Source organism: Dermacentor variabilis, chromosome 4 (assembly GCF_050947875.1).
Source record: "Dermacentor variabilis isolate Ectoservices chromosome 4, ASM5094787v1, whole genome shotgun sequence".
Classification (NCBI taxonomy): domain Eukaryota; kingdom Metazoa; phylum Arthropoda; class Arachnida; order Ixodida; family Ixodidae; genus Dermacentor; species Dermacentor variabilis.
In genome coordinates, this window is record NC_134571.1 from 142,495,218 (window position 1) to 142,509,715 (window position 14,498).

At 43.9% G+C, this 14,498-nt stretch overlaps 1 protein-coding gene across 2 annotated transcripts in view; it reads right to left on the bottom strand.

The window, feature by feature from the left end:
* The window catches only part of LOC142579865 (KICSTOR complex protein ITFG2-like), a 196,717-nt gene that overhangs the window by 87,510 nt on the left and 94,709 nt on the right, over positions 1 to 14,498 (bottom strand). The gene's annotated exons all lie outside the window — the stretch shown is intronic.

The window sequence follows — 14,498 nt, forward strand, 5'->3', positions numbered from 1 at the left end:
TTTGATAAGTCAGTCAGGTGAGTGTTTCTTTGCAGGGAAATTCAAATGGGCCCCATTCTCAATATGCGCCGCCGAGCTGGGTCTGGCCTAGCAATGGGGATGCGCCGCTTCTTGTTTCAAATACTGCACTATTTGAGAGCAGTTGTAATATTCATGTTTTTGACGTGTTGTCAAACTCACGGTCGCGAGTGTTTACTGTTTGATAATCAGTAAGCAATGATATTTAAAATCAGAACTAGACACACATTCTGTAAAACTGCATAAATATTATGGTGGGAGCTTTTAAATATATTGTAAGGGATACGAAAGGCAGGCGCAAGAAAGAAAGAATAGAAGACAAAGAGAACAAGGAGTTTCAGAGGCCGGACTGTGCCACGATCTCGCTATGATCGTCCATATCCTGTAAATAAAACCATTTCTTCACAACTCTTCGTAACAGTTGTGGTGGAGGTGCTGGGTATCGATCCCAGTACCTCTCGTCATTTCATCGTCTCATCTTGTCAATTGTAGTCATTTCGTCAACTTTGTTTAACAATGGGCAAAAGAAACCAAGCGACGAGCTCCAGATACGCTAGTATATGTCGGTGCCATCTTTGCCAATCTTGGCAATTTGGTTACCAGCACTCTTTTCTCACCACCACCACATCCAGACACTAAGTTAGAAAAACAAGTTTTGGATAAAAATAAATGCCTTTAAAAATTTCTCATAAGCTTCATAATTGCTCAAACCTTTATTTGCGAGAAAACTCAAACCATTTCAAAACATTTCAACTATATTATTCCAGAAGAAAGGGATAAGATAAGTGAATGGCATCAACATTGTCAAAATGGAGGAAGCTCGGGTGGTCGGCAAGATGAGCTTGAACAGCATGGTGAAAAATCCAGCTTAGAAGTATTTCTCAGGACATTAAAAATGGAGCCCCGTGTGAACAATGCAAAAAGTCCCTGAAGACACCAACCGAAGTCACAACAACCCTTTCAAACCACCTGAAAAAGCATCCAAGCTTGTATGTGGCTGTCACAGAGTGCATGCCCGCGCCCCTCTCAAGATGGCCGCCATTGCCGCCGCAGCAGCAACGCCGCTTGCACGGCGATGGGGAAGAGAGCTTCCTATTGTCCCTGAGCTCGCCGGACCGGTTGGTGATGGGGCTCGCCTGAGCATGACGGAGGGACGAGGCGGCTCGGCGACCAGCAGAGCGGCTTGGAAGACGGAGCAGGTTGGTCGGGCACCGGGGGACAGCTGAAGATGTGGTCGGCAGGCTGAGATCTCCAGGCCGAAGTCTTCGCCAGCCGAGCGACAGACGGTGCAAGTCCGTCAGGATCTTCGGCAGCGAGGTTGCAGCAGCCCGACGCTCTTCAGATCGGGAACTCGGCAAGCACGCCCCAGATAAGCCTCGTGTTCCAGCCCACTCTCAGAACTTTCCGCCGGACTCTCTTTTTTTAATCGCGTTCAATCTTTCATTTGTTTATCCATCGCGTGTTAATTTTTGTATGTTCTGTTAGTGTAGTGTTTGCCGCGTTTATTGTCACTTGTATTTTTCATTTGTGTCGCGTATGTTTTGTTTATTCGCGAGTCTTAGGAGCTCCCACGTGGTGGGCTTAGCGTCGCGCGAGTGGCGTCAGGGCGTGCGTTGTGTGACCCGCACGCCTTCCGCGAACTAGGCCCCACTGCTTGGTAATTTGTATGTTCTTTTTTCCGGTATGTCTCGCGCATGATTTCATTTTATTAAATTGAGTGTGTGTGTTGTACGACGTCGCCTCCCGTCTCATGCCTCTGGTTCACGGTCGATCAGGCGTGGACCTTATCGCCGGTCAGCAGTCGAACCCTCACTAAACGCATAGCGGGGTGGGTCTGTTGTCGCCCCATCCCCTCCGGTTCGGAGAGTGCGAATTACCTCACCACCAATCTTTGACAGTGGCCTACAAAGAATGCGCTGCGTGTGAAAGACAAAGAAGGCTGCTGGGCAATCTACGCCGCAGTTGTCAATTTCATCATATTTTCGGCCAACAATGAAAAATTGCATGGAAGACGAGATAGGTGACTCAGAAGATTGCAACCTTCATTGCGGACAGCTTGCACACCTACAGTGTCATTGAGGAAAATGGCTTAGTCGAAATGCTGAGGTGCTCTATACCCGAGTATAGAGTGCCTTCAAGGACCATTTTCTCAAGGTTGGTGATTCCCAATTTGTAGGCCGCGAAAAAGGCTGGAGTGATGAAAGCCCTCAGATCAATCTTTGATGCCGGAGTCGAGTGCTACTATTTTACCACTGACAGCTGGACCTCGTGCACTTGTCAGAGTTACGTAAATGTCATGTGCCACATAATGGACAAGAAGTTTGTGCAGCATGCCTACACTGACACGTGGTCAAATCACCGTAGACTGCACCGCAGAAAACATTCGCCACTTTTTGCATAACGTGACTGGGGATTGGGAATTTCCAGAAGATTTGCAAACCTATACTGTCACTAACAATGGCAGAAACTTTGTCGCTGCTGTGGAGCATTTGCAGTGGCACAGGGTTCAGTGTTTTGCCCCCACTCTACAATTTTACAACCCTGATGCAAAGAAGCGTGCACCTGGATTCTTTCAGCTGTGTGCAAAGGCACGTTCCGCAGTTCGCCACAATAAAAAAAGCCTCGAAGTCGTGCAAGGTGGTGCCTGTGAGATAGAACAGTGAACATGCCATGATGTCCAGACCCCTTGAGCTTTGTGCTGCCATCTCTGCAGAGCTTTCCGAGTAAGACAGCGTGGAAAACCTGTCATCCATGAAGTGGAAGCTAATGGCTGGGCTGGTCAGTGTACTTCAGCCCATTCAGCAAGCAACAAAGAAACTCTCTGCAACCAAACACTTGCAGGTGATATCTCTGCTAGAAGGCACTGGGATTACTCTGAAAGGGTACATTTCAAAAGCCAATGAAGTAGCCTCCTTTGCAATCAGCCTGCTGTGAAGTCTCAAGACCAGGTTCGTCGATGTGAAGATGTCTCCACTATTGGTGCTGGCAACACTGGTCAATCCTCGCTACAAGACAGTCTTTCCCTCCACACCAAGCCAGAAAGTTTGGAGGAGTAGCATGCTTCTCTCGGAAGTTGAGAAACTGCACTCAACTGGGACAGCAGAAGTTAAAGAGTATGTAAGTGCAGCAAGCACCACAGAAGAAGCATGCTCTGTGTGGACTGCATTCTCTAAAATCAAAATGGCATCGGAAAGAACGCTGCACTCGGCTGGCATATCCCAGTGCCAGAAGCAAGTGCATGAGTTTCTGCAAGTCCCACTGCTTGGCTGTTCAGAGGATCCCCTCCTGTGGTGGTCAACCCTGGGCTTACAGCTCTACCCTGCTGTGGCTACAGTCGTGCAGAAGTATCTTTCCATTCCAGCTACCCAGGCGGCCAGTGAAAGGGTGTTTTCAGTCACAGGCAATATTGTGATGACTGGGAAGGAGCACCTGCTTCTGAAGTATGTCCAACAACTTCTTTTTCTCCACAAGAACTGATTGAACTAGGTTCTCCTTGGAAACAGAAATTTGAGAATTGTGGTGCGTGCACTACATACTGAACAGACGCAGCTTCAGTTCATTTCTTTTTCCATCAACTCAATAAATAAGTCATACTTGAATTATTTGTGGTCTCATTCCCACAAATAACTCCACCTAATAATTGCACGCATCCAATAATTATCTTGCCTGCGACTTTGCGTCCAAGATCTTTCAAAGGCAACTATTTGATACCTGATTCAAAAATATTCAGCCAAATTTACTATTTAATTCGAACTCGAACTCTACTACTCACACAACCCTAGCAAAGTCCATTTGGTGCTGTGTGTACACACTGTTTTGAAAACACGCCGTCTTGTGCTGCCACCTGTGCTAATCCCACCCAACTATTCCCAAACAAACAAGGTGGAGGCTGCACACGCCCACATGCAGTGACACAGGTAATTTTTGTCAATTATAAATGCATTTCTGAAGAAAGTAGAGCGCAGAAAAGTGTCTTATGCTCTGCTACATATTCTCCTAATAGTGTAGCTTCCAAAAAACATTATTTCAGAATAGCTTGTTTCTAGCGGCAGAAAGTTGCTGTGTTGCACAGATACAACAACGTGCACATGGAGTTTTTTTCTTCTCAGAACTAGAAATGGATCCTAAACGCTTCTCTGCCCTAACAATTCCTTCTGAAAGTAAAGACAGTGACCTTTCCAGGAGTGACGATGACCCCGAGTTTAAGTCTGTTTCAGTTCAATATGTGTGCAGTATGTTTTCTGGTCGAATGCCTGAACCTTTTTATGGGGATGCGGTGTATCTGCACGCTGCTGTCTCGCATTATCACGGGTGTACCTATATGTCTGTGCTTCTAAATTTTGGGCCATAACACAAAGACACCATGCATGGCGGTTCTGTCTGCTTTCAAATTACACAGGCTTCCTGTTTAGTTTATGGCTGTGTTTAGCTTTGTCTTACCACTCATTTTATTCTCTGTATAATGCTCTCTGTTTTCTGCTTCAGATGTGCAACCCGATGTGCAAAAGCTGACAGCAAAGGTGAGTTGAGTGCATGTTTTGACGAGCACAAGTATAAAGCAATGGCACAACACCTAACCATTGCTCAACACAAGCTAAGAGAAGGATAATTGAGGAGAATTAGAGTCTAGTAAGAGATCTGCAGAGAGTTAGGTTCTCCGAATGAAGTGAACTTCCAAAGGATATTTCAGAGCTGTCGACACCATTCCAATACTTTAAGTTTCTCTTCTCCAGCTCACTGAGTTCACTAATTGCACATCAAAGCAACTTGTTTGCGCTCCAGAAAGACGTGAGTCAGCCTCTTTGTACCACCGCAGAAGAGACAGAAGTGTTTATTTGGACTTGCATGTGGATATCGATCATTCGAATGAGGAACACGAGGTAATACTGGAGTGCAGCATGACAGTGGTACCAGGTTAAGCCAAGTGGCCGATAACTTTCCTCTGGCTCGCTTCGAAAAACTCAAGCATAACATCCACTTCATAGACAATAGTACTCTCGGTCCAAAAGACGATCCAGGTAGAGATCGGTTTGAGAAGGTACGACCTCCGATAGATACCATCAATGAACAGTTGTCAGTGGTACAGCTGCCCAAATCTTCAACTAGCTTGCGCGAGCGGCGACTTTTCTGTGCGTCAGCATCACATGATGGAGGCAAGTTGCAAACAAGGCGAGAGTAAGCGCACGCCCACAAAACACACTCAGCTAGGCCCATCATCTGCTAGGCTATGCCTTCTTAAAGATGTCACCCCATATTAGCACACTCCAGACGACCAAGCAGCATGAGTAGGCAAATGGCTTTGCTCGTATATAATGTTCCAAGATCAGCAAGCAATCGAGGAAATAAAATTTAAAGATCTGTCACATGCCTCCAGTCGTGAGATAAGCCGAAGAATATGGATTGTTCATTTGTTACTTGCTGACGCAAAAGTTTTTTTTTTTTTTTTTTCACCTGTAGAAAGGGCTGCTATCTGCACCTCTCCACCGATTGCAATGACAGCACGCGAGGGGTTATTTAAGGCTGTCCTGGCCCCCATGTTAAGCAGCCCTGCTCAGACTCGGATAGAGTCCCAACCACATACCACGGAAATGAGTACATTTTATTTTTTATCATCATGATGGCCGCCTTCGTCACTGTCTCCTGATTCTGATGGTGAAGGCCCACCTCAAGTGATTGATATCATATCACCCACAAGTTAGAAGTGCATGCCGGAAAAGAAAGATCAGCGCCAAGACTTCCAGGAGAGCCTGACTGTGGAACAAGTGGAAATGTTGCTCAGTTTAGTAGAATGATTCCAAGAGGGGTCCGCCACAAAGTGTACTCTGGCAACTACTTCAACTGCCCAAGTTTGCAGGTATACCTAGAATGAGAAGCGCTACACTGCATTGGCACTGTGCGTATAAACCAGGTCCCTGGAGTGAGCATGCCTTCTGAGCAGAAAATGAAAAAAAAAAAAGAAACAAAGAGGACATTTTGAAGACAGGGTTGCTGTTGTGGATGGCATCACACTGTCATGTACAAGGTGGCAAGATAACAGATCAGTGACCTTGCATTCCTCCTTCATTGGAACAGAGCCTGTTGGAAGTGCATCAAGGTATAATCAACAAAAAAAAAGGAGCGAAGTGAAATACCATGACCTCCTGTGATCACAGTCTACAATAAGCTCATGGGAGACGTCGATCTTTCGGAATCTTTAATGTCCCCATGTTGTCCCTACCTGAGGTCAAAGAGATATTACTTTCGTGTTTCTCTCCACATTCTGGACTTGACGGCAGTCAATGCTTGGTTGTTTTACAAAAGGAACACCATGACTGACCCTGATAAGCACACACAAAGGCTCCTTCCTTGCCAGAATTCATTGCACTGTACTGCCATCACTTCAGCTGCAGTCAAGTAGACAGGCTCTAAGTTTGTCAAGCATCTCAGTCCGTGCTGGAAACACTGGGAGACAGGAAGTTTGAAAAAACAGCCACTGCCGCATGCAATCTCTCAGTCATGGGTTCGTGCACTATATACAAATTGTGTGCCGTTCTAAGCCATTCTTTACATTTACTGGATATTAAATGGAGTCATTTAGCTGTGCTGACACTGTTTGCCGTATTTTGCATCAGTGCTTCGTGACATCGGATGTATTACGTGTTTTCGCTGACGGCTTACTACCACAATGATGGGATGCACGATTGCCATCTTCATTCTTATAGATGTGTTTTTGTACATCACACGCTCGGATAGCACTTTTTCCGGTAAGTGAAATACTTTGCACTTCGTTTTTCGTCAACAATGTGAATATTTTTAGGCGTTACAACAATTCTTGATGGTTGGGCTCTTCTGCCCTGCAAGTTTTCATCATCTTTATTTTTATATGAGGGTTCTGCTTGTTAGTCTTTATGGTTAACGTAGCATGAATCAACCGAAGGGAGTGCATTCGAAGAGGACGTAATCATGAACCAGACTGAACTCGCCATGTTTTTATGTTCTTTTGTTCTTGCATGGGTTAGAGCGTTGTGTGCGCGTGCGTATGTGTTGGTGACTATACAGCTTGTAGCGTTCCCATTTTATAGCAAAACAAAAACATAATTGCAATGTTTGCTTGGTTTATACAATTCCAAATGCAATCGGCAGCTGATGTAAAAATTTCACTAGTGTATTGTTCTAAATAAACTGCAAAACTTGTAGCCTAGTAGCTGCTTCATCTGGGAGTGCAATCACGACTGCTTGGCGTTTATTAATGAATGACTGTGGGTCACCTCCTTTGTAATTGCAAATCTGTCTTTCAACTGACTTGATGCCCTCTTATTTTGTTCTTTTCACTGTATAGACGGATCGACAGCCTTTTTGTCCCTTGTACCGTCAGCACTTGTCTGCTGCCTGCCAAATGAATCACATCAGGTAGCTTGTGCAGACCTTATAACCTTATTGTGAGGGGATCACAGAAGAATGTGTGGAGGCACCTGCATCTGAGACAAGAGATTGTGTAGTCACATGTGCGTGCAGAACAGGCATAACGCTGAGGGTTCCAGCATTTTGCAGAGGTGCTTTGCAAAATTCTGTCATAACTATAATTTTGCCTGTGCTGTTTTTTGTCATCTATCTCATTAATATCATTGGAAGTATGATCAGAATTCAGCAACTTATTTGCCCTGGCCCATTAGGCTGCCACATTTGACCTTTTACTAGGTGGGCAATTATTCAGCATGTACCATTACTTGAATACATCTTTTTGTGTGCAGTGGCTTCTCAACTGCAAGTCAATGTAGATGCTCAGAATTACCTGGGTGCCCACTGATGTATTTCTACCTCTTCAAATCACTTTGCACTTTCTTGTGCAACCAGCATGTTAACACTTCCAAAACAGTGGGCATGGCAATGTTATCGTTTGATCACATCATGAGATACTTTCAGTTTTGTATGACGTATCATCTAAGATGATGTGTAATTAGTGTGAAGAGTATTGGCCTAAGCCAATTAGGGTCACATGAAAATATATCAACAAAAGTGATTGATCCAGCCTAGAAGTGTTGCTTTGGGACACTACTCTATCCCCAGTTTTTCTTTGCATGCTACCTGCTTACCCTGTACTATGTCATGTTTAAATTTTTAAAAAAAGGCAACATCTAGACAGTGCAAAATGCCAAACTTACTCTTGGTTTAACAATATAAAATGCTATATAACTTTTTACCTTATCATTTCCCTGTAGAATGGACAACTGTTCTAAACTGATTTGGCAGAACTGATTTGGCAGTAAGGTTCTCAGACCTGTTTGACAAGTTGTTAAGTGCCTCTTTAGCCGCAAAACACCATAAATTAATTTGAATGCTGACGCTGTCTGACTGCAATTTAATAACTATATGCCAAGAAATATACTACTAATTTTAAACATCACATACATACCTACAAAGCCCTGTAATTAGGAGTGCTTAAATTTATTTTCAATGTGAGGCAAACTTCTTACTTAGCACATATTGCTAATTGAAGTTCCAATTTCAACATTCCCATTTCCTCCCTCGCCTTTTTTCCCTCTTCTGTGCAGGTATTGCTTGCCTATGTCTACAAGAACCTTCACGTGTCGCCTGTCACAGCAAGCTTTTGTGGGCAGCCAGTGCTCTCCTACGAAGACTGGCCTGCTCTGGCAGCGGCGGCAATCATCTTCAGGATTCATGCATGATCACCTTTGCTGCTATTTGTCACTTTTGCTAACTACACTTTCTACATCTTTTCTAATTTATTAGGTAATAAAGTTTGACTATGTCACATGGTGTGAAGTAGATGTCTCGCTGCATTTTCACTTGCAATCATGTTTCATGCATAGCGTGAAAAACTCAATAAACAGTGTATCAAAAAGAGATAAGAGCATATTATGATTTATGTTTCAGTTCCGGTAACATGCAACATGCAAGGAATTCACTAATAGGTGGTATGCCGAAGAACTGGCCATTATTTCTGCTGGATGCTATGCGAGCATATGGCGATACCTTACAAGGGGCACCCACAAAGTAAGTTACAATTTACTTTTAAATGATGCATGGACATCAGGAAAAAATAATTATGTTGCTGGATAGAGAGGTGTGCAGAGTGTTTTTCCAGATGTGAACTACCCTTTATTTCTTAAGAATTCATTGTAGCGCAGCACTGCGCCGTCTGCTGGTGTCATGCTATCCTGCCACCTGTAGATGAAACCAGGATGCAATTTTTGCCTGAACGGCAGCATCACTGACAAAATGTTTCCCTGCTAGAAACTATTTCAGTTCGGTGGAGACCCAGCAAGGCAAAGTTCTGTCAACAATGACGTGTTTCATGCAGAGGTGGTATTCTTGTTTCAGTCAATGGGCGCACATTGGTATGACATCGGCATACAATACAAATCTTGTTTGGTTTGCAAGATAATTCTGACAGGCGCATTCAATTGATTGGTCTACATAAAATGCAGTATTCGACCAATCAATCTGTACTACACTGTTCCCATAGTTCACATCTAGAAAAACTACCTGTGCATCACTCTATCAAACATAAACTTCTTTTTTCCGATGTCCATGCCTCGTTAAAAAAAATTGTAACTGTGGGCAAACCTTGTGTTACCGCAACAGCTGCCATAAAAAATTGTCTAATAAAGGGAATGTCTAATAAAGGTCTTCAGTTGCTCTTGTCAAGCTGTCCATTAGCCAACATTTAGTGTAAGGTTAGCAAGGCTTGCTGAAGTACTTCTAGACGTCCACGGCTACAAAATGTCTTGATCAAGACAGCTACTAGGCTTTTGAATTAGCCGTTAAAGACATATTTTAAATTTCAAATAGCTGTTTACTGAGCGAGGAAAATACATTCAAGCCTCGCATCTATGTTGATATTTTCCGTGTGCTTTGCAACGTCTGTTATAATTGGCACCAAAGTTTAGTTGCGGAAAATGTGGTCGGTTTCGCTTGTTTACTTCGCTTCGCAGATGCCGTCTCATGCAAAATGCATCATTTTCTGGAGGCTTGCATGCCAACGCTTTCGTGTGGGTAATGGCTGCTGCAGGTCTACCAACCCGGAAAACCGGGAAAACCGGGAATTCTCAGGGATTTGGAATAGTCTGGAAATACTCAGGGAAAACTCAGGGAATTTTCGCTTCTATCAGGGAAAATTTGCTGCAATTTTATCGAAAGGGAACGAAGGTCGCGATAATGCTAGCTGGTTCGAGTACAACAGAGAGGAATCATAACGAATCGTCGTTGACGCCGTGTCAATGGCTGGAGGAGTTGCCACTGAACAGTCAATGACCAACTTCCAGACGTCCAACGGCTTCGCGGCACCACCACGTACACCATAGGGTCAATGTATACGAAAGTCTAAAATTTCAGACGCAAGAACCTTTCACCGTCCGATTGGCCGGGCTTTTTGCCATGACCGCAGGTCCGAATCGGCATTAGTCAAAGCTACCACCTTCGATTTTGAGTATCTCGCCGCCTCGAACCGGCGCTCTCACGCAGATCCGCAGGCAGCCGAAGCCATCACCGCAGCAATGGAAGGCATAGCTGCTTCAACGTTCGCTATTAAGTTTCTTGCCATTTGGTGCAGTGTTTTTTCATTTAAAGGATTCGCCGCTGTCAGCAATGGCACCGGCTCCGCCTTTCTGGCCCTGACGATTGGCTTCAGAGCTCGGAAAGCACGGCGCGTTGCATAATGGCGGGTCCCGAAAGTCAGCTTTGCTTCAGTACAGAAATGTTACGTGGTGAAGCATAACAAGCATAGGAAGGGGCAATTGTCACGGGACACAGTACGTATTCCTTAATTATACACGCGTGCACCCGCCCATATCCTGTCACAGTACGAGCACCGATATGCCTAATAAGTGTACTGGCAGTCCTTCAGAGCTTTTTTGGATGTGTCTGTGGCGATTCTGAGCCTTCAAGATCAATAAAAGACATGCACTCATTTTCTTGTCATCCTCCTTTATTCAATATGCCCGGTTTTTCTGACGTTCTTGAGGCCCCTAGGCAGTGCGAAAAATCGGACATTGACTGTACAACTAACAAAAAGGATGCTTCAAATGGTCAGTGGGGCAAACGCATGGTGGAAGGACAATGAGAACAGAAAATACCTACACATTGAAGAATGAACTGGAAAGGAAGCGTGCCGCCACTTCTTTGAAGCAGCTTGAGCTAAAAAAAAGTGTTGGCTGATGCCGAGATGCAGGTGTCCCTCATCCCCCAAACCAAAATAAGATCTTTAAATAAGTGAAATGCAACACTGAGGCAATGTGCGGGGGGCTGAGAGTATGTCAGGATCGACAGTTGAGGTTGACTTAATTACAAGCTGTTGAAAGAGAATCATATTTATGACAAAGTATGGGCCTCATACCAATGAGCTTGCTATCAGTTGATAGAATTTGTTTATATTCGAAAATATTGCACTCGGTATGCATCTCCTTCTTATTCGTATTTGAGAATGTTCAACTCAATTTGCAGTGTGTTTTACCATTCTTTTTGGAGGTATCTTATTTACTGTGCAGTTTACTAACCCCTTCCTTCTGTTTTCTTTTTTGAATAAAATAAGGACTACTCCTTACTATTCAAACAGGATCAAGTCGTATTATTTTTTACCATACTTACTACAGAGTCATAACATTGGGCAACATGGTGTGAGCCTGTCTTGACATAAAACAAAGTTCCGTTTCACTCAGGGAATTTTGCAAGGGCACTCAGGGAAAACCTGGAAAACTCAGGGAATTTGGCAACGTCAACTTGGTAGACACCCTGCTGCTGGCATATGTACAACGCCGCAATGACACACAGCTGTGCTGTTGCCTTGAGAGCAATAAGCGAGCTGTGTCCAAGCGGGTCGTCTGTGCTTGAACTGCAGTGTGCATCTTAAAAAGCAATATCGCGTAGCCGGTCCACCTGCCTGACTGCTTTTTACGCGCTGGCTAATGAACGCCAACCATACCAGCAGCATTGGAGTTGACAAATGGGTGGGACAACAACGTGCAGTTACATTGAATGTAAAACGCTAATATCGCTTGCCTTCAAGAAATATCTTGTTGTGTGGCTATGAACGCAGGTGTACCTGTGGGCTGTGTATGGCGAGTGAAAATGCTGTGGAGAACATATGCTGCCGAGATATTTCGAAGATCACTGAAAAAGGCAACGACAACTGCATAACTTGACATGCACACTTTTCAAGCCTTTGCTTGAACCCAGCAGTATTAGAAGCGATGTACTGGGAAGTGACGGAAAATGGCACCAACGTCACAAGGGGAATCCACAAGTAAGACCTGCATAGCATGCTGTTGTGCACTTCCTGTGCACTTTCTTTTTAATCCTATTTTAGCACTGCTAAATGTTATCTGGTACAATTTAAGCATAACTGCTCTGTTTCTTCATAAATGTGATACATGTTACTGTTTTAACTGTGGAAGTTAAAAACTGCATTCTGTAGTTATAAACGAGAAGGAAGGGGATTAACTGAGGGACCCAATTTTTTTATTAGTCATATCATAAGAAGCCAACAAACACTGACACCAAGGACAGCACTTGTGCTTAATAAATGAAATAAAGGAACGATAAATTAATGGAAATGAAAGTGGATGAAAAACAACTTGCCACAGGTGGGGAACGAACTCACAACCTTTGCATTTTGCATGTGATGCTCTACCAGTTGAGCTACCGCGGCGCCGTTTCCCCATCCACTTTCTTGGGTATTTATGTTTCCTAGTAGAACCCTGGGAGTGTTAGCCAGCACCACCACTCACAGACCTTGGCAGCGGACGTGAAACATCCTTTCTGCTGCAGCCGTCACGAGAACATGATCTTTTTGGGTGAAGGCGACTGGTCAATAAACCTCTATGCTGTCCTTGCTGTCAGTGTTTGTTGGCGTCTTATGATTCTGTAGTTATGGCTTTTTTTTTATTTTAGCATAATGTAAGTTGTTTCAGTGTGTTCTTTTCAATGTTTCTATCCAATGAAAATGCTTTGCTTTGCTGTTGATGATGCTGTTTAATGCTGTTTGCCTTATTTGCTGTCGATGTCACCTTTTGATCTTGATTATGCGCAGTTCTGTATGCTGTAAAATCGCCAAACTGTATTTCCAGGAGGCCAGAGTTAGTCAAGCTGCTTCTCAGCTTTCTCTCCCAGCCTTCCTCACCTTCAAGATGAAAACTAAAGGAAACATTATTATTATTATTCCGTGTGGTCCCATCTTCAAATTTTGCAGGTCCTAGGGCAGTATTTTGTTGCAGTTGGAACAGGGCTGATTTTAATTCTGCCAGAGTAAGTGGGCAATTGATGCCTGTGTATTTTCTTCACATTTGATGCTGATAAGCTGTCTGTAAATTGCTGGGTGCTAGGTACTTGATGCTCGGACATACTCGATTAGGTACTTAGTCGTACAGCCTAATTTTAAACACAGGGCAAATGTGAAACTTCAACAAAGATGTGTTGTTTCCCTTTCAAGACTGACTGTCGCCGAGTTATACTGTGGAACAAGCCAAAAATTGAACCATCCTGCTATGAAACAGTGAAAATACTGCTGGGAGATGACAAACAGTTTTTAATAAGAAGTATGAAGACAATGTTCACATCTACAGAATGCCAGTAGTTATGTTAACAAACACAGAGGTGTTGCCGAGTGCGCCTGTCAGGACAGGCAGGTGTTTTTTCTATACTTGGCATTGCCTAAATATATGGCATGCGGATGTCGCAAACCACATCCACTTGCATGGAAAGAGTTGGCCCTCAAATATGTTTTGCAATAAAGCACTTATTCAACTGTTCGTGGTGGTGTTTGTGCTCTTTCTCATCTTGATCGCGAAGAAAGCCTAGATCCTCTTTGCCTTAGTGATGACTCTCTTCCTTATCTTGTCGTGCTCCATTGTGTGCATATGTTCTAGCTGAGAATTCCATTCTTCTACTGCTGCTTGATATGCTTGTGACGTCTGGGAATCCGTAATGGTGTGCAACTTCATCCGTTGCAGTTGGATATTTCTTATGCATTGCAAGGGCGTTGGCCTCTGGATCTACTTGTTTTTCAGCACCATCAGTGTCGATGGTACCTGATCCAACAAGCAATTTATTGTCTTTTCCGCTGTTATGGATAGCTTCTTCAGTTCTTGTTCTTGTGCTGACTTTGCTTGGTGCGGTTTCATCTGTTTCAGAATACAAGCAGCCTTGAACACATTTGCTTTTTGCTTCAGCAAATTTTGTCTTCATAGAGTTGGAGCACGACTGTATCGGAATTTCATTGCATCTAGATATTTACTTTGTTCCTTTCTGTTATACAAGCGAATTGCATAATTGCCATCTGAAGGATCGAAATCAACTGTAAACGGCACAATACCATATTCAGCACTGCCGTAACTCCTGGAGCACCTGCCCACATTAAACATTTTTCTACTTGGATCTGCTTCACCACGTTCGAAACTGCAACCCATTCGAAGACAGGATGCAGTATCCAATGAGATGGGCTGAAATCGCCATGTGCCTGGCAGCGGCCAGAGTGACCAGAAGAA